Raw genomic sequence first — 21,941 nt, forward strand, 5'->3', positions numbered from 1 at the left:
TTTATGAGCAACTTTTTAAAAAAAATGTACTCACGATTCACAAATCACATTTACTATCGGAAATTGCCCAGATCTGATATGTCATATGAATATTTGGCAATCTTCATAATAATAATAATATGAGACCCGCGTGTATTTATATACGCCCACGAATTAAAATCAGCCATTTATCAGCCACGTTATTTGATAAATTTTTTACACAACTCTTTGCTATTATCCTGGCTCAACTCCAAAGTTTCTTATAACAAATATTCATTTAATTTGTATGATTATAAATGATATATGTCAAAAAAAAATAGATTCACCGTACATCGTTTACCAAAAGATTTTGTTAAATTACATCGGTGATATGCATTAAAATAGTCAAATCATGATATTATAATTATAAATAGAACACTTTTAATTGAATATGTATTTTGGAAAATATAAATGACTCTCATATAGTCATATATCCATGTGCGTTTCATTAAAATGTGATTATATGATGATAATTTTCGAATTTATTTTGAAATCCGGGCAATAACATCTTAAGTTTGTTAATTAGTCAGAGTTAAGATTAATTGACAATATCGGTTCGGTGGCATTGATGACTCCGTAGACCCGACTTAGGTAGTAGAAGCCTCTTACACCAGACTTGAAACTTCATGGCCAGTGTCGGTCTCATAGAGCTGCAATTACCTGTTTTATTCGGTGTTTTAAAAATGGGTCTAGGTGGCGTCTAGGCGCTAGGCGGTGGTAAAACGCCCGGACTCGGATCTATAGGGTGATTTAGGCGTTTTTTCAAAAAATCGGCTCAAAATTGGGATTAGGCGGTCAAAAATCGGTCCTAGGCGGTTTAAGCGGAAAATAATTAAAAAAAATTATTTTTTTTTACCTTTTTATAATTTAATTCATTAATTTCATAATTTCACACAATATCATGTCAATTTCTAATATAAAGTATTGGTAATAAATAACAAGTAATCAAATATATTTACTTTCTTACTTAAAATATAAAATTAACATATTATAATTAATTTAAAAGTGTGAATTAAAATATTATTAATATTGTAAACTCAATAATTAGTACATAACGCATGTCAAATGTGTAGATATTATTTAATATCATTCTAATTTCTTTTTTCAAACAAATATTTGACATATTGATCATTATATAATTATAAAAATTAAAAATAATATTTATATTTTTCCGATTAATGTTCTGATTAATCGGTCCGATTAATCTCCGACTTCTGTTCCGATTAATCGGTCCGATTAATCTCCGACTCGCCGATTAATCTCTCGAAGGTACTCTCACCGCCCTGGCACGCCTAGCGATTTCTTGAACACTGGTTTTATTTAGTGCCCATTTGAAAAATCTTAAAATAAATAACTTATGACTTAAATCAGATAAGTTATTGATAAGTGATAAGTTGATAAATGCTTATAAGTTATACAAATGTTTGAATAATTTAACTTATAAGTCAGATTTTTTTTATTTAAATAAACTAAAATAAATAATTTTTAAATAAAATTATCTTAATTCTTATATTTTAAGTTAGATTAATATTTAGAAAAATATATTTTAAAAATAAAATTGATAAAAAAACGAAAAATCAAAATAAGTTGAGAAAAAGTACGTCGTTAATAACATTCAATTTATCAGCTTATAAATTATAAATTCAACTTATCAGTTGTTGCGGGCATATAAGTCAAAGCTGACTTAAACAATTTGTCCAAACAGGCCCTTACTTTTCCTTCTCCCATTTTCACCTTCCTTGGCACAAATGATGGTGATCGATGCACTGGAATTAATTAGATTTCGAATCAAAAACTCTATAAATAGAGCAATAAAAAAAGAGAAGTTCTACAATCTCAAAATCGTTATCGAAATTATTTGAGTTGTCATTGTGCAATTAAATTCATAAATAAAATGGGTGCATTAATATAAATATCACACATAAAAAATAACACCTATTATTTTTTAAAATATTTTGAAAAAAATTCAAATATATATAGGACTGCACATAAAATATGAGTATTCCTATTACTCACATACTCGCATTAATATATGGGTTAAATGTTTTTACCATTTTAACATATGCGCTCCCAAAATAAAATATAGAGAAATTATAAAAAATATTACTTTTTTCTAAGTTTTTTTAATTTACGATCTTTTTAATTTTTTTTGCTAAAATACGGTTTTCAACAAAAAGCTAAATATACAACTTAATTGAAAAGGTACTGAAATTTTTTTGGTTGCAATTGAGATTGTATTGGTTTGCATTTGGTCAAACGGCTTGTATCTGATTGCTGCGAGTTGCAAAACCGTATTTTTGCAAAAAAGTTATAAATCTTTTTGTAAATTAAAATTAAAAAAAAATCATATTTTTGCAAAAAAATAAAAAAACGTATTTTTGAAAAAACCTCCAAAATATATCATATATTGTATCCCGTCATTAGAATTAAAACTTGGAAAAATCTGTCACTATTCTCAATTTTTTTTTTGTCAAAATATCGCACTTTTATTGGAAAAGAATATATTAACCATATATCAGTGCATTATACGCATATATTTCAGATTACGTTCTTATCTGTATTTGATAAATTTGCAACTGATTATACGTTTGGTACAGATTATTTGACAATCTAGTTTATCTTAACCTTCGAAATTAGTGGTACGTGAACATCATTAATATTAAAAACTCGTTTTTCATAATTACTACGATAAATGTGTGAATGTTTGTTTGTCTTTTTGCTTATCCCGGTAAATCAGAATAATCTAATTTCATGTCCAGACTTTGCATTTGTGCTTGTGCATGTATATTGTGATGTGTTGCAAGATTTTCAGGTCATAATTATGACTTTTCTTTTAGAATTCTTTAAGAATTGTCTCCCATTAAACTATTCCTGCCGTGTGCCCCCTCTATTGACTAATATATATTTTACAACTTTGCTTAGTTTTTTCATTACATGCAAATCTTTTTCCTATTTTCTCGTTACTATCTAGGAAAAACATCATGTACAATATGGATCAGTAGCTCTCAATATTCTAGAATCCCTAAATTTGACCAAGTTTTGCTTGAGCACGGTTGGATAGCTCAAGTGGTAAAGGACTTATCCTTTGTCGTCCCAGATCCTGGGTTCGATTCTGGCTCACCCCGAGAATTGTTGAGAACAGATACTCATTTGTAAGGCTATAAGCCAAAATTAGTAAAAAAAAAAAGAAATATTATAAAATAATAACTCTTAATAAGTTAGGACATGATTTTATATTTTAATTCATATAATAATTTTTAAATTCATCCCTTGTTATTATTATAATAATAAATTTGAAAAAGATATGAACAAAAAGTGAAAGAAAGAGAAAGAAAAAAGTGGAAGAAAGAGCGAAGAATGAATATTTGATTAATAAAAATGATATAAGGGATGACTAGTTGTTCCTTAAATATAAGATAAGGCATGAAGATAAGGTAAACCACTAAGACATTATTGGAGTGCAAATTTAAGCCAAGTTCCTTATATCTCTTCTATATATAATAGCAGAATAATGAGATAATATTATGAGATTAAAAAGTCTCATTGAAAAGACTAAACTACCTTTTTTTTTAATATTTATATAAAAGATTGGTTTATAGGAATCGAACTCGAGATATTTAATTCACCTATACAACCTCATACCACTGCACCATATTGTCACATGTGTTTTTTATCATACACATAATATGTAAGTGTGCTAAATGAATATTTTATTTAACTTTAAAGATAGTTACTTGAATTCCGTAAAAAAAGGATAGTTACTTAAATATTTGTACAATTAATTTTAAAGAATTAAATTCTAGATACAAAGTTAGGCATAGTACATAAATGGATTATTATCATATTCATTAATCATTATTTAGTTTGAAAATATATCTCATATATTTTTAACATATTTTTATTAAAAAAAGTAATTAAAATATACGTATATAATTTTTAAAAAATATTAAAAATAGAATAGCTTATATATAAATAACCTATATTGGTATTACATATTTAGATAAGTTCGAATTATAATGAGTCAATGCATTTTAGTTTATTTCGAATTTGAAATCAGAACTTGACCCATTGTTTAAAAAATACTCGAAATTTGACTACATGACTCGGCCGAAAAACATCGTCACATTCTACGTTTAGTAAATTTAAATTAAAAGCTCGACGAGAATATTTTACCAATAACATGAAATTTTTTAATACCTTATGTTAATATAAATTAATGTGTTTGAGGTTTTTATAGGATCAAGTCAATTGATTATTTATATTAAAATTACTAACTTCACTGGTAACACATTATTATTTTTGGGATTTGTCCCAATTTTAAGAATATTCGAAATTTGATGTGAAATTTGACGAGATTTGTTAAAACTACGATGATATATTAAATCGATTTATTTTTCATTTTTCACTTTAAAAAAACTAGCTTTTAAAAAGAATTTTTTTAGATAAGCAATATTCATTGATCAAGATAATATTGCACAAATATTTTGAATTATTCAAATAAAATTTATATCTACACTATATTGTAGCATTTGATTCAATGCATTTTATATTATTTAAAGAAAAAATATATATTGTTCAATAATTTGAAGGAATTAACCAGTTCAGTTGATATTTATAAAACTTTATCGAATTAAAAAATATTTAATATTAGGAGAATAGTATACAATGTTATCAAATTATTATATGAAGAAATATAAGAGTCCTAATGAAAGAAGCTTAAAAACAGTTTAAATAACGATATAATTACAATTTTTCCTTCGAATTCTTGAAAAAATCATGAATATCAATAATAAGTCTTAAAAATATATGATTTATTTTATGTTACAACCATTATTGATACTCAGTTGCGTAAAAAATAGATATGGACTGTTTGTCAGTGATAATGTGAATACCATATATAAATTATAATAATTTATTTATTACAGAATTTTAATTTTTGAATAATTATAAATGCATGTTATTTAAGTAATCAATTGTCTCACTAGATGTTAATAATGATTATACATGTACATAAATCAGATATTTAACATATAAATAATTGAAACCTTCATAATTTACTATGAAATGTAACATACAATAATTTAATTTACATGCTAACACACACACATACATATAACTTTATCTTACTTTGTTAACAATAGTGTAAATAAAAAACTAACATTTTCCCATACATACCTATGTTGAATTTCAAAAACTAATGTTTTTCATTAAAATCAACTTTGCAGTTTTCAGAGACATTCTAGCAGATAAGGTTTATGGTTTTTATGTAAATCTTAGTTTGACTGGATATATAAACCTCTTCTCAATAAACCCTATCTTAAACTTAGTTTGAATCTTTCAAATACTTATATTTAACTAAGTTTATCCATTTTCAAACATTCTAACAGATTATCTTCAGAACTTATTCAAATCATTTCAAACAAAACCGTTTTATATATCAGTTATCTTATCTTTTGTTTGAAACAAAATCTGTTGGACTTTGTCTATAAATACAACTCCAGTATTTCAGATTTAAGCCTAATGCTTTCACATCTATTTCTCTTCATCTGAAACACACTCTTGTTCATTGTTCTAGAAATACAAATCCAGTCGAACAAGATATAGTTTGAGTTGTAATCAATTTGTTTATTCTTGTACTCATGTATTCATATCAACTATGTGCCGGGTTGTGGCAAAGCTTGATTTCAAAGTATAGCAAGGTAGCTAGAAGGCTCAGGAATAGTAGTTGGCTAGGTAGCAAGGTTAGCTAGGGAAAGGGTTTCTTTCAAGTGCTATTTGTTTATTCTTGTACTCGTGTATTCATATCAACTATGTGCCGGGTTGTAGCAAAGCTTGATTTCAAAGTATAGCAAGGTAGCTAGAAGGCTCAGGAATAGTAGTTGGCTAGGTAGCAAGGTTAGCTAGGGAAAGGGTTTCTTTCAAGTGCTATATTTGTAATCAAGGAAAGACTGTAAGTTCTTTATTAAAGTTGATATAATATATTCTCTATGCTAGTTAGCATATGTACTTGGATGTAGGCCATATACTAGGTATAAGGGCCGAACCAAGTGAAAACTTCTGGTATTTTTACATTATTTAATTTTCAGCATACTGCATTTATATTACTGTTATTTTCATTCTGCAGTTAAAAGAGACTGTTCCATTCCATGTCTCATTTGTAAAGAGACTGTCTCATTTTCATAAGAGACTGTCCTATTTTCTTTGACAACTAGCAGTCATTATTTACAATTAGCCAACCTATTTTGTACATCAATCTAGCAGTCATTATGACTTACAGAATCCTACAGCATCTACTCAACTAAAACATTGTCTTTACAGAAATGTGCTACAATTCTTATTGTTACATAAGCTACACTCTCGATAGATGTTCAGTTGTCATCCGTCGGGACTATAAAGTTCATCCGTTGGGACTATATTAGAACATCCGTCGAGAGCTACAAATTCACTAAGTTAAATCTACTAAGGTGTTTTGTTTAACTTATCATCAAGTTCAGAACATATTCCTAACAATCTCCCCCAATTTATGTCTACTGGAATTGTAGCCATAAATTAAGAGAAAATTGATGATAACAAAACACCCTAAATGTACAGATTGAATTATAGTAGATAAAACTAATAGGTGCTACAATTTATTGAAAATTGAACAAAGTAAGGTGTAAAGAGTCCTCACAATCATTATCAAGGTGCTCCTCTAGTCTGGGCTGATATTTTCTATTTCCTTGATTGTCTGGATTTCTTCCCAAGCTTCCTGTTATTTTCTTCTATTTGATTTTGAAGTTGTCTGTGGAATTCAAGTTCTTCAGCATCTGATAGATCCAGTTTTTCTTGCATTTCCAATAGAGTCTCATTGCTAGAGATACTCAATTGGTCATCCAGTCTGAAGAATCTTCTAACACCCTTGTCATCCATGAATTCCATCAACCAATAAGGCCTCAAATGCACTCTATTTCTTGTGAAGGGAATTGATAGAGTCTTTGGAAGTGCATCTTTGGCTTTATTACTCCTTAGATCTTCTATCTTCTTTAGGACTAATTTTCTTGCAGTCACATTGAATCCAAAGTTTTTCTTGAAGGATGAGAAGATCTTTATTAGTACATAGCAGCTTTCTTGAAGAATCCTATGAAGAGGCCATGTGATTTCTTTCCCACCCTTGTACTTGAACACCAGTCTTTCAGGAAGATTCCTGTGAGCATCAATTTCTCTCACTTCTTCTAGTTCATCCATGTAGAGATTAATCTCTGAAAATTCTTTGATGTCACAGATGTATAGAAGATCTCCCTTGTTGACAGTTGGTTGAGCTTTGGTTAGGGCTTTGGTTCTGAGAATCACAGGCTTGACCTTCTTGGTTGCTCTTATCTTTGTCTTCTTTGCTTTGTTGAAAATTGGTAAATTAAGTTCAGGAATTGGCAAACTTTTCCAATCTATTGGCTCATCCTTGGGAATTATAGGCTCACCATAAAAATTCTTTGTAGGATCCACCTTAGATTTCTCATGTACCATTGAGGGATTGGATGTTTGAGTTGAAGTTGTAGACTGTTTGGGAATGTAGTCTTCCATTTCCTCATCACTGAAGTTCAGTTTTCTTTTGGAATGGAGCTTATATCTGAACTTTCTTTTCTGTTGGGGTTCATTGAGCTTCAGTTATCACATGTGGTTATTCAGAAATCTCAGTTGCAGTTTTCACAGCTTGAAGTTTGGCCAAGATAACAACTTGCTGCTTCTTTTGTTTGAGCTTTTTAGAATCTAAAACAGCTTGCTTCTTTTCTTGCTTGATTCTCTCATTTTCTTCCCTTTTAGCTTCTGCAAACTGAGGGTGTCCAGCTACCACATAGATTTCTTTCCCATTCCTGTAGATTTTGGCAATTCTTCTTTTTAGAACTGAGTCAGATGGATCTTTGAAAAATGCAATAGACCTTGCCAACAACTTCTTTTTATCTGGCCTTGGAGTCTCAAACATAAGATCCACAGGATTTTTGTCTGATGACTTTGGATAGTTCTTCTTAGGCTTCAAAACCAGATTGGCCTTTGGAGACTTTATGCATGGAGGTTGGCCCTTTTCCAAACTACCTAGACTCATTTCATTCACATAGATTTGCTTGACTTGAGAGTAGTGATGAAAAGTCTTGTCTGGTTTCTCAATTGGCCCAAATTTCTTTGTAATTTCTTCATCTATTTTCCTCCATTTGTCATCCAATTCTTTCTCAACAGCTGCAACATCAAGCTTCTTGAAATTTGACTGTGAATCCAGCTTAGCAGCTGCTATTTGGATCAGATCAATGCTGTCCAATACTGGTGGCTTGGAAAAAGTAATTTCTGGAACCATTATTTGACTGATTTGAATGTGAAGCACATCCTCCCCCTCAATGATTGGCTCTCCTTGACTAACTGGGACAAGTAAGTCTTTCTCCCCCTTTTTGTTAGCATCAAGTTGAGTGGAGGTTGAAGTTTGTGCAACCACCAGCTTTTGAAGCAACTGGGTTTGCTGAGCTTGATGTAAATGAATGGCAGTGAGAGAGGCTTCCACTGCTTTTAGTCTTGTATCCAGGGAATCCACTTTAGTTGCAAGATTAGAGTTCTTCCTCAATTATCTGTTAATGTCAAGCATGGATGTGTTGGGAAATTTAGCATCCAATCTTTCAGAGACATCCTTCTTGACTTGATCAATCTCTGTTTTAATTGAAGTGACATCCAGATTGTGTTGAAGAGATTGAATTTGGTGCAGTTGAAGAGAATTGAGATGTGCTTGAAGTAGCTTCCTGGTGTTGGCATTGGTTATAGCTTGAAGAGCTGTCTGAGTCTGTTGAATGATATGAAAGAGAGTAGTCTTGAAATGTTGCTCATCACAATCTTTAGAGAACACCCAAGCTAGAATGTTTGATCTAGATCTAGGGTCTGCTTCTCCCCCTATGTCCATTAGCTCTTCTTCATTATCATCTTCATCTCCAAAGAAGCCTTCAGAGCCACTACTACCATAATCAACATCATCACCAATTGTTGGAGGCATGGCTAAGATGACATCCTTTGCCCTCTGTATTGAAGCAATTGTATGCACCAAGTTTAGCATCCTTTCTGCAGCCATATTGTCCTGTTCATCTAGGACTTGATATGCTGACACAGAGTGAGTAAATACCTCAGCTTCAAAAGATACAGAGTCTAAAACAGCTTGATATTCTTGCTGAATTAGCTGTTTCTTGTCAGCCTCATTGACATCCATTAACTCACTTACAATGGGCTCTTCCCATTCAGTTGTACCTGCTTTTCTCTCATTTTCTCTCTTTTCTTGCATCAAGGGCTCCCATTGGCTCACCACCCTCACACCCTCACCTTCACCTACTAATGTGGAACTCCTTTCACTCTCTTTTACCAGGCTGGAAGAAATAGCCTGCATGATTTCTCTCTTTTCCTCTCCTTTTGCCTGAGAGCAACTCAGTCTCTCACTCAATTCACTCCCTTCCCACAGTCCCAAAAGTGATTGTACAACTACTAACTCATCTACACTTATAACAATTGTTGAAATTTCAGTGCGTTTAGTGAGTACCGACGGATGAGGAACATCCATCGGGGTAGTAGTTAGGATAACCGACGGATGACTGTTGTTAGGCACATCCGTCGGGATGCAATCACGTACCGACGGATGAACAATATCCACCGGAATAGAAGAAATGATAGAGTTTGGAGTGAAAACTATTGTAGACTCTGTGCAGATTGATGAGAATTTGGGCACACATGTCTCAATAGTTCCTGAAAGAATTGGCAAGTGAGCCAACAAATCATCTAAAAGATGATGCTCACTTGCACTAGATTTTGGCTTCTCCAACAGAGTTAAAGAAGGAGAATCAGGGATTGATGTGTTGATCATATCCACATCCAGAGAATTTGTGGGAGAGTATGGTGTTTGTGGTGCTTCTATAATTAAAGATTTTGGCTGTGACCCCACATTTATTGGAGCCACATTAAACTGAATTTGAGATGGTGCAGTGATTGAGTCTTTAGCTGCAGTTTGAACTATGTGTTCCATGTGCATCCCCAATGGTTTTAGATCTCTTCTTTCTGACATAAGTTTGGGGTGAGCTTGTGTCCTTTACCCTCTTGGCCTGTGCTCCTGGTTGGGAGCTTGTTTCAATAGTAGCATCCTTTTGGGAGGATGAAACTAGAGTTGTGCTGATTTCCTTATTAATCACCACAGTTTGTTGGGAAACTGTTATTCCCAGTGGACTAACAATGAGATTTACAGAAGGGGGGTTGAATGTAAATCTCAAAACTTTTTCAAGTTTTGAGCAGTTTCTAAGGCTAAGTATTTTTTAGAACAAGTGTGTGTGAATTGCTTGAAGCCAATGCAGACAGATATATATTCAAACACAAATGTAAAGAACACAAAGATCTTAAAAACTTTTCGGGTGGATTTGTTATTCCACCAGAGATGTGTTATTTCAGAAAATCTGTGATTCAAAGAATTAAATCACAGCTGCTTCCTAGTACAAACTAGATGATTTTCTCTCTGGATATTTCTAAACAGCTCAGGAAAAATTCTCTTCTAATTACTAGCTGCTACTTGGTTTATATACCACCAAGTTTACAAGTTTTAAAATCATTTTGAAGAATCGAAAATATTTTTTGAGAATGTTTGGAGTAATGCTGATTTAATGAAATAAATCAGTCCCGATATATTAGAAAATATCTGAATATTATTATTTAAATAATATTCCCATAAGGATAATCCTTATAAAAATAATTGAAGTAGAAGTTTTAAAACTTATACTTGAAATGAATAATAAATAACCAAAGATATACTTATACGAAAGTATGATCTTTATTTGAATAATCGAAAATAAGTTTGATTATCGAAACATTATTCTTTAATAAAATAAAGAATATTATTTAATAAAATACGCGGAGTCATAAGTCCTCGAATGAATATTCAAAATAATATTCATTAAATAAAATAAACCGAGTCATAAGTCCTCGAATGAATATTCAAAGTAATATTCATTAAATAAAATAAACCGAGTCATAAGTCCTCGAATGAATATTCAAAGTAATATTCATTAAATAAAATAAACCGAGTCATAAGTCCTCGAATGAATATTCAAAGTAATATTCATTAAATAAAATAAACTGAGTCATAAGTCCTCGAATGAATATTCAAAGTAATATTCATTAAATAAAATAAAGTTATCGAATAAACCTTATTCGATTAATAGTTTTGGAAACTATATCTATATATATATATAAATATATATAATATACTCGGGAACATCGACTCCCGGTTTTAGAAAATGTTCGCCTTTAGGTCCCCTATACTAAGGGTATACGCAACTACTACTTATCTCTAGCATAGGTATTATGCAACTTATAAGCATTTGAATCAACAATTAGATATCAAGATTACGAAACAGACATGCATATATACCATATCAGCATGCTCCAATATATCACAAAATTTGCTAATAACAATCATGCACTTATCACAAGATAATGCATATATATATATATATATATATATTTACATCACAACAACAGTATAACGGGTAGAAAACTTGCCTGAGTTTTTCGGGGTAGACTTAAGCTTAGAGTGGGTCCGATAACCTATGAACAACAACATAAGTCGGAATTAAACCCCGGTCGCTTAAGAAACTAGACTTTAACCAATTGAACCCTAACGTTCACTTATGGTAACTTATACGCTTAACGAATCACATAAGTCATTCGAGTACCCTCAGCTCCACTATTTTTAATAAATTAACCATTAAGAGTTTTAAGGCGATTCTTTCGCGAGCACCTTACCAACTGCCTAATCCACTTTACATAAATGTTTCATACTCCAATTAGTCATTAAAGGCCTTAACCAAGGTTTCAAAGTAAGGCGAGGGGTAATGGTTCGGTCGCGAAACGCCGTTACTTAAAATGGTCGTTTCTCCTAAACCGTACATCGGATTCAAACGAACCACATATCAAAACGAAGCTCGTAACATGAACTATCTAATCATGGCAATGGTCAAAACCTAACAGTGAGTTCACGGGTCCTAATGTTAAGAACAAAAACAGTCTAGGGTAATCGGACATTACGACGGCTATGTTTACGCGATTACCAATTTCGTACAACTCCAATTCAATTCACAAACAACCCACAATCATAACCATTCCACCATCATTCAACCACAATACAATATCATTCAACCATAACTCAATATCTCAACTTATTCATCTAAACCAAGTCAAAAATGTGGCCAAGAACTTTAAATCCAACAAGTATCACTCCTAACTCCAAAATCAACAAAACCACTTACTAAACAAAGCTCTAAACATGATTACACACCCATTACACTAACCCATCATCTAAACATTAGGAAATCCAAACAACAAAATTTAAGACTAAGATCATGAAGAGTTATACCTTCCTTGAAGCTTTTAATCCATGAAAGATCCTTGGAATGCCCATGGAAGCCTTAATCTAACCTCCTACAAGCTTGATCTTTCAAAGAAATCAAGAACACAAAAATTAATTTTAAGAAAGTACTATTCACCATTTTCTTGAATGATTTATAGGAAATGCTAGGAAAGGATTTTGAAGCTAAAATTCCTAGGAAGTATGTAACTTAACTAGGAGAAGCTAGGATAATTACCTTGTAAATTAGCAAGGGGAGGAGCTTGGACTTCCCATTTCTTAAGGAAGAGGCCGAGAGCTCTTGCTTGGAAAGGTGGAGAAAATGTGTTTTTGTGATTTGTGATTTGTTTGGTTGGTTGTTTTGCTTTTGTTTTGTTTAATTATCTTTTAACCATGTAAAATTGTGTGGCTTGAAATCAACCACCCTTCCTTCCCTTTTTGTCATGCTTAGGTCATCAATCCTATGTCATCTTCCCATGCTTGTCCTCTTCTTATTGGTTTGATGATATCATCCTCACTAACCTCTTTGATTAGCTCCTAATTACTTGGCTAATGACCGCTGATCTGTTATGCGGTTCGCTTAACTTTCGTTTTCGTTATATTCCTTTTATGATCCTCTCGTATAATCCTTGAATTTAAATCCTTTTTATTCTGTTACCTTATACTCAATTCTTTCTGTATCTGGTAGATTTCCGGGAAAAATCAAAGTGTTCGAATTTGGATTCTGACGATCTTTACATACACTTATATACCATATAGAGTACTAATAAGATCTCAGAAGATCAATAAAAGAACCCCTACATAGTGTGGTATGAAAAGTTTTCTTATTCAGCATAATCAGCAAAATCACTATTCATAAGGGTTTCAAAAATTCCAAAAATTGGGGTTATTACAAGAACATGAAGTGATTAAGGCATGGAAATCATCTAGAGATGTCCATGCTCAAATCACTAAAGTTCAAGGTATAGAGTCGTTTTGTGATGCAACCTGGAAAAAGAATAAAGAGAAGCTTGATTCTAACTTGGTTGAAGGACTTTCAACAGATGTGGACTCGACGGATGATGAAAATTATCCGTCGAATAATCAAAAGGATTATCCGTCGAAAGACAATGAGCCACATCCGTAGAATGTAAGTAAGCCAATTAGCAAAGCTAAGCTAGTTAAGTTGAATGATAAATATGGATAAGTTTTTAAAAACTTTGTTCCAGGAGAATTTAGTCAATTTAGAAAAGAAAAGAAAGCTAATGTTGGTCATATGTCTATCAAGCAAATGAATGACAGACTGGAAAAGATTGAGGTTAAAATAGAAGCTAAAAAGAAAAAAAATAGAAATGGGAAAGTAGAGATTAACAAATATAAAAACTACATACCTGATAAATATGCACCAAGAAAAATATGTGTTAAGTGTGGTAGTGTTAATCATCTGTCTGTTAATTGCAAGCTTGTTGTGCCTACTCCCATGTCTGTACCTTCTTCTTTTCCCAACATGACTGTCATGCATATGAATGTTATGCCTTCACAGAATATGAATGCACAATTTGCTAATATACCATTTGCATATAACCCTTATTATGCTGCATTTAGCATGCCTCAAATGCCATTTAGCATGCCTTACTGGAATAACATGTTTGCAAATAGCATGCCTTTTCCTATTAATTAAAATGTGCATGATAATTCTGCTTCAATGAATGGTTTCAAAGGTCCAACTCAAGTGACTAAGGATGAATCTGAAATATCTAAGTCAAATAAGGTCAAACCTAAGAAACCAAATAAAAAGGCTAACAAGGCAGGATCCAAGGAAACTTGGGGTACCAAAATCAACTTGATTTGATTTTGATGTGTGGAGGGAAAGAGAAAGAATCTTTGGTATTTGGATAGTGGGTGCTCAAGGCACATGACTGGAGATTCTACCCTGCTCACTGGGTTCAAGGAAAGAGCTGGCCCAAGTATCACTTTTGGAGATGACAGCAAGGGTTATACTGTGGGATATGGCTTGATTTCAAAGGATAATGTCATCATTGAAGAGGTTGCCCTAGTGGATGGACTCAAGCATAATTTGTTGAGTATCAGCCAGCTTTGTGATAAGGGCAACTCAGTCACTTTCAATTCTGAAGCATATGTTATGACCAACAAGAAAAACAACAAAGTGGTTCTCACTTCTTAACTAACTTACTTCCTTGATTTACAAGTTAAACAAGTCAATGATGGAATATTCATTAGTCAAACCAAATATATTTATGATCTTTTAAAGAAGTTTGATCTAATGGATTGCACATCTGCAAAAACTCCATGGTCACTGCAAAGTCTGTGGATATTTCAAGCTATAGAGGCATGGTTGGCTCACTTCTGTACTTAACAGCTAGTAGGCCAAATATAATGTTTTCTAATCTTTGTGCTAGATTTCAGGTTGATCCTAGAGAATCTCATTTAGTAGCTATTAAGAGAATTTTCAGATATCACAAGGGCACACCAAAACTTGGTATTTGGTACCCTAGAGATTCTGGTTTTGATCTAACTGGTTATTCAGATGCAGATTATGCAGGTTGTAAAATTGATAGAAAAAGTACAACAGGAACCTGTCAATTTCTAGGAAACAAGCTAGTATCTTGGTTCAGTAAAAAGCAAAATTCAGTTTCTACTTCTACAGCTGAAGCTGAGTATATTGCTGCTGGTAGTTGTTGTGCACAGATTCTATGGATGAAAAACCAATTGTTGGACTATGGTCTCTAAGTGGATAGAATTCCTATTTTTGGTGATAACACAAGTGCAATTGCCATCACTGAAAATCCAGTACAACATTCAAGAACAAAGCACATAGACATCAAGTACCACTTCATTAGGGAACATGTGATGAATGGTACTGTGGAACTTCATTTTGTTCCAAGTAAAAAGCAACTTGCATATATCTTTACCAAGCCAGTTGATGAATCCACCTTCACTAGGTTGGTAAGTGAACTAGGTATGCTTAATTATTCTTAATTTGTTCATGATAATTTTTGAAAGTTGTAATGCAACCAGAAACTTAATTGATTTTTCTATTTTAGATGAAATTTTGGCGGTCAAAATTTACATCTCGACGAATGTTCATTATCCATCGAGTTTGATCATCCGTCGAAATAGAATAGCTTGGTAAAAATCAATTACTTTTCTGGATTATTTTATACCCGACGGATAATTGCTTTATTCTCATCCGTCGAATTGTCTACATCTTAGCCGTTAAAAGTACTGAACATTATCCATTGGATATACTTACAGTCTGTAAGTATATCACGACAGATAATTGACAGAATTTTGACAGTTTATTTTATTTTTAAACAGCTATTTTGGGCAATTTTGATTGGGTCTTTAATTTTTAACTTTAACTTTTATTCCATTTTAATCTGAGAATACATAAAAGCCTTACTTCAAGTTTATTTTAACTTTTATCATTCTTTATTGCAACTAACTGCTATCTTCTTCCTCAAAGCAAAATCCTCTTTCTCACTGCAAATTTCCTCACTTTAACAATGGCACCAGTAGTAAAAATCATGTCTCAGTCTGGATTCATATATGAGAAGAACAACTTTGTGGCTCTAGTGAACAAAGAGATTCCAGCATCTGAGGATTATAACAAAATGATGGATTTTGTGAAGGGATGCAAGCTCAGTTATGCCATGCTGGAATCACCCGCAATCTACTGTGAAATTGTGGAGGAGATGTGGACTACTGCTATTTACCAAGCAGCTGACAAAACCATCACTCTCTCCATTAAAGGTAAAGAACATTGCATTAACAGTGATATTATCTAAGCATGCTTTAATATTCCTGATAACACTACTACTAAGCCACACACAGATGCTGATATAGTTAATTTGCTTAATTTTATGGGCTATGCACTTCCTACCACTAAGTTAAGTGAGATTAGGAGACTAGGTCTTAGAAAAGAGTGGAGTTATCTGTGTGATGTAGTTACCAAGGTATTTTCTGGTAAAGTAAGTAACTTTGATTCTGTCAACACCACAATGCTTAACATGCTTTACATGCTTCTTACTGATAAGTACTACAATTTCAATGATGCCATCATGTTTGAGTTAGGATACAAGTTAGGGGAAATAAAAAAGAGATCTTAAAATGTTTATTATGCTAGATTTTTTATGATTCTTGCTAGCCATATTTGTGAGAATCTTGTGATTGAGAACCCAACCAACAAACTGAATTATTGGGTTCAAGAAAGAAGAGTGATTGCAGATTTAAACAGGGCTGATCATCACAAGGAAATGCCCCTTGTTTATTTGCCCATCATGGAAGTTCCTCAGGTAAGTGAGGTAAGCACCACTGTCTCTAATATATCTACCTCTCAAATTTTTTTGCCATTGACTATGGCTATAGCATCTGTTTCAATGACCCAATAGATGCCTACCCAAGCCACAAAACCTAAATCTTCTAAATCCAAGTCAAATAAACCACACTCTGGTGTCTCTCAAAAGATGCCAGTTTCAAAATCCACCAAAACCAAAGAGGGGAGTGTGAAGGGTGGTAAGGTAGGTGAGGGACAGGGTGAACATCAAAGAAACCCCAAGAATAAGGATGGAGAGGTGAATGTACCCAAGCCTAGCCACACCACAGTTTCTGTTAGGAATATATGTATTAGTTTGATGATAAGTTAAACAAAACACTTAAGTAGAAATCTAGTGTTTGTAGCCTCAACGGATAAGACCATCTTGGCTATCCGTTGAAGGAGTAGCTTTACTTAGCAATAAGTTTAGTATTGTAGCACATTTCATTCTCTGGATTCAAGTTGTAATTATTAGATGTTGTAGGAAAATATCAGTCATGTTGACTACTAGTGGATATGCAAATAGGAGGGCTAATTGTAAATATTTAATGCCTTATAATTTTGTATAAGTGAAGAAGTATCAACTGATATTGAAGACCTTCAACGGATAAGAAACAAAGCTTCAACGGATGTCTCTAATGCTTCAACGGATAATATCCATCAACGGATAAGTGCTTCAACGGATAAAGACTTCAACTGATAATGCATCAACGGATAAAGCTTCAACGGATAAAGCCTCAACGGATAAGGCATCAACGGATGAAAGCTTCAACGGATGCTTAGTTCATTAGCAGTTGATAGTGACAATTCATAAGCTGAAAGAGGCACGTGGGTTGACAGAGACAAACTGGAATGTGGAAGCCTCTTGGAGGAATCAAGAAAATGCAGCATTTCCATTCTGATGCAAACAAGGAAGTATTCAAAGATCAACAGCCAAGCCTAAATTGCATTTGATAGAGAAATGAAGAAGAAACATGTGAAGAACCTTTTTAATTGTATTTTACATTTTTGTCTTCACTTGTAAACTTGGTGGTATATAAACCAAGTAGCAGCTAGTAATTAGAAGAGAATTTTTCCTGAGCTGTTTAGAAATATCCAGAGAGAAAATCATCTAGTTTGTACTAGAAAGCAGCTGTGATTTAATTCTTTGAATCACGGATTTTCTGAAATAACACATCTCTGGTGGAACAACAAATCCACCAGAAAAGTTTTTAAGATCTTTGTGTTCTTTACATTTGTGTTTGAATATATATATCTATCTGCATTGGCTTCAAGCAATTCACACACACTTGTTCTCAAAAACACTTAGCCAAAGAAACTGCTCAAAACTTGAAAAAGTTTTGAGATTTACATTCAACCCCCCTTCTGTAAATCTCATTGTTAGTCCACTGGGAATAACAATTGGTATCAGAGCAAGCTCTTAACTTACAAAGAGTTTAAAGATCTATTCTACTAACATCATGAGTAAGAAGGATATTGGTGTAAAGATTCCAATCTTGGAAAGAGATAACTATCATCACTGGAAGGTGAAGATGCATTTACATCTTCTCTCTCAAGATGAAAGCTACATCAACTGCATTGAAAATGGTCCTCACATCCCTCACAAAGTGGCCACAGCTGCTACTGCAACAGTTGCTGTTGGACAGTCTATTCCCAAGCCAAAAGCAGAATGGATTGTTGAAGATATTGAAGAGGTTCACAAGGACAAGAAAGCCGTGAACATTCTGTTTAATGGTCTGGATCAAGATATGTTTGACAATGTCAATAACAGCCAAACTGCTAAGGAAATTTGGGATACTGTGCAGCTTATCTGTGAAGGCACTGAGCAAGTTAGAGAAAACAAAATGCAGCTTCTCATTCAACAGTATGAATATTTTCACTTTGAAGAAGGAGAATCATTGAATGATACCTTCAACAGATTTCAGAAACTGTTGAATGGATTGAAGCTGTATGGGAGAGTGTACCAAGTCAAGGACTCCAATTTAAAATTTCTAAGGTCTCTACCAAAGGAATGGAAGCCTATGACTGTTTCTATAAGAAATTCTCAAGATTATAAGGACTTCACACTTGAAAGATTATATGGAATTTTAAAGACATATGAACTTGAGATAGAGCAAGATGAGCTGTTGGAAAAAGGGAAGAGAAAAGGAGGATCAGTTGCACTTGTAGCTGACAATGAGAGGTTGAAGCCAGGAATGAGGAAAAGATAATGCCAAGTCTCAAAGTTGGCACAAGCAAATCAGAATCAAGCAAGGGTAAGGAGCAGGTAGCTGAGGATGAAAACAATTCCAGTCAGGATGACTCTGATGATGTTGATGAACATCTGGCTTTTCTGTCCAGGAGGTTTGCAAAGATGAAGTTCAGGAAAAATACAAAATTCACTAAGCCAAACAAAAACATGGTGGACAAATCCAAGTTCAAATGTTATAACTGTGGCATTAGTGGACACTTTGCAAGTGAGTGTAGGAAGCCAACCTCTGATAAGAAGAAATTTGAGCAAGTTGATTACAAAAAGAAGTACTTTGATTTGCTCAAACAAAAGGAAAGAGCTTTTCTCACTCAAGATGATTGGGCATCAGATGGAGTCGATGAAGATGATGATATGGAATATGTCAACCTAGCCCTGATGGCTAACTCTGATGAAAATGAAACTAGTTCATCAAGCAACCAGGTAATTACTACTGATCTCTCTCAGCTTTCTAAACATGAATGTAATGAAGCCATAAATGATATGTCCAATGAATTATATAATTTGCGTGTTTCCCTTAAATCACTAGCTAAAGAAAACACTAGGATCAAAGAGAATAATATGTTTTTAAGTGATAGAAATGCTGAGTTAGAGGATCAGGTAATTGAGCTTGAAAAGATAAAACTTAAATGCTTGATTGTTGAGAGTGAACTAGAAGAAGCTGTTAAGAAAGTAGAAATTCTTTCTAAATAGCTAGAAAGTGAGCAAGAGGTAATCAAGGCCTGGAAAACATCTAGGGATGTCAGTGTTCAGATTGCCGAGGTTCAGGGAATTGAATCATTCTGTGAGGATGCCTGGAAGAAAAACAAAAAGGAGTTAGAATTAATTGATGGATTGTCAACGGTTGTGGAATTAACGGATGATGAAAGTTATCCGTTAAAGGAAGCAAAGGAGCATCCGTTGAAGGCTCATTAATTAAAACAGGCAAGTAATTTTAAAAATAAAAATCTCAATAAGAAGGATGATTCAACTTTCAAGAACTTTGTCAAAGAAGGAGCCAGCACATCCAAAGATGCCAGTAAGGTGAATATAGGACACATGACTTTAGATTAGCTAAAAAATAGGCTTAAGTTGGTTGAGGATAAGAAGGAAACTAAAAGAAAATCTAAAAGAAATAGGAAGGTAGGGATTAATAAATATAACAATTACACACCTGATAGGTATGCTCCTAGAAAAAGCTGTGTGCATTGTAAAAGTGGTAATCACCTATATGATAATTGCAAATCTGTTAAACATGCTCCCATGCCTTCAAATCCCTCCATGTCTAACATGTCTATGTCACCTCTGCATGCTATGCCTGTTATGTCTCACCAGAATCCTCATGCACATTTTGCAAACATGCCATATATTAATAATCCTTATTTTACTGTATTTAGTATGCCTCACATGCCATACAATATGCCTATGTGGAATAACATGTTTGCACAATCTATGCCTTATCAAATTCAATCAAATGTGCTAAATGATTCTGTGACTAACCCTACACTTCAACCAACCACATCTGAGATCAAGGTTGACCCAAAGTTACCTAAGTCAAAAGATGCAGGAGGAATGAAGTCTAGGAAAAAGACTAACAAGGCTGGACCCAAGGAAACTTGGGTACCAAAATCAACTTGATTGATTTTGTTGTGTGCAGGGAAAAAGAAGGAATCTATGGTACTTGGACAGTGGTTGTTCAAGACACATCACATGAGATTTCACCCTGCTCACAGAGTTTAAGGAGAGAGTTGGCCCTAGCATAACCTTTGGAGATGACAGCAAGAGATTCACTATGGGATATGGCTTGATTTCAAAAGAAAATGTCATCATTGATGAAGTTGCATTGGTTGATGGTCTCAAACACAATTTATTGAGCATCAGTCAACTATGTGACAGAGGGAATACTGTTTCCTTCAATTTTGAAGCATGTATTGTCATAAGTAAGAAGGACAATAAAGTGGTTCTAACTGGAGTTAGAAAAGGGAATGTGTACTTAGCTGACTTCAACTCTACAGATGCAGAATCCATTACTTGTCTTCTCAGCAAAGCAAGTTCAGTTGAAAGTTGGCTATGGCACAAGAAGCTGTCCCATTTGAATTTCAAGACAATGAATGATCTAGTCAAAAAGGACTTAGTTAGAGGAATGCCTCTAGTAGAATTCACAAGGGATGGACTGTGTGATGCTTGTCAGAAAGGAAAGCAAAAGAAAGTATCATTCAGTAAGAAGCTTGAATCTGCAATTGATGAACCATTACAACTGCTACACATGGATCTTTTTGGACCAGTCAATGTATTGTCAATTTCAAGGAAAAGATATTGCCTAGTGATTGTAGATGATTTCTCAAAGTTTTCATGGGTCTATTTTCTTGGATCAAAAGATGAAGCTAGTGAAATCATTATCAATCATATCAAGCAAGTCAACAATGACCCTGATTTCAAAGTAAGGAATATTAGGAGTGACAATGGAACTGAGTTCAAGAATTCAACCATGAATTTGTTCTGTGAAGAAAATGGGATCATGCATGAGTTCTCAGCTCCAAGGACCCCACAACAAAATAATGTGGTGGAAAGGAAGAACATATCACTAATTGAAGCTGCAAGGACAATGCTTGAAGAGTCAAAACTCCCAACTTACTTTTGGGCTGAGGCTGTTAACTGTGCATGTTACACTCAGAATATTTCTCTAATCAATCAAGCAAAAGGCATGACTCCCTATCAATTATTCAAGAGAAGAAAACCAACTTTAAACTTTCTGCATGTCTTTGGTTGTAAATGTTACATCTTAAGGAATCAATCTGATCACAAAGGGAAGTTTGATGCAAAGGCTGATGAAGGAATATTTGTTGGTTACTCTTCTGGAAAATCATATAGGATCTACAATCTAAGAACCAACATTGTCATGGAATCTATGCATGTTGTGTTTGATGATAAAAAGATTGATGGACTAACAGATGAGGGACATCATGAAGGACTCAAATTTGACAATATTGAGATAT

This window comes from Apium graveolens, chromosome 8 (genome assembly GCF_009905375.1).
Source record: "Apium graveolens cultivar Ventura chromosome 8, ASM990537v1, whole genome shotgun sequence".
NCBI classification, from domain to species: Eukaryota; Viridiplantae; Streptophyta; class Magnoliopsida; order Apiales; family Apiaceae; genus Apium; species Apium graveolens.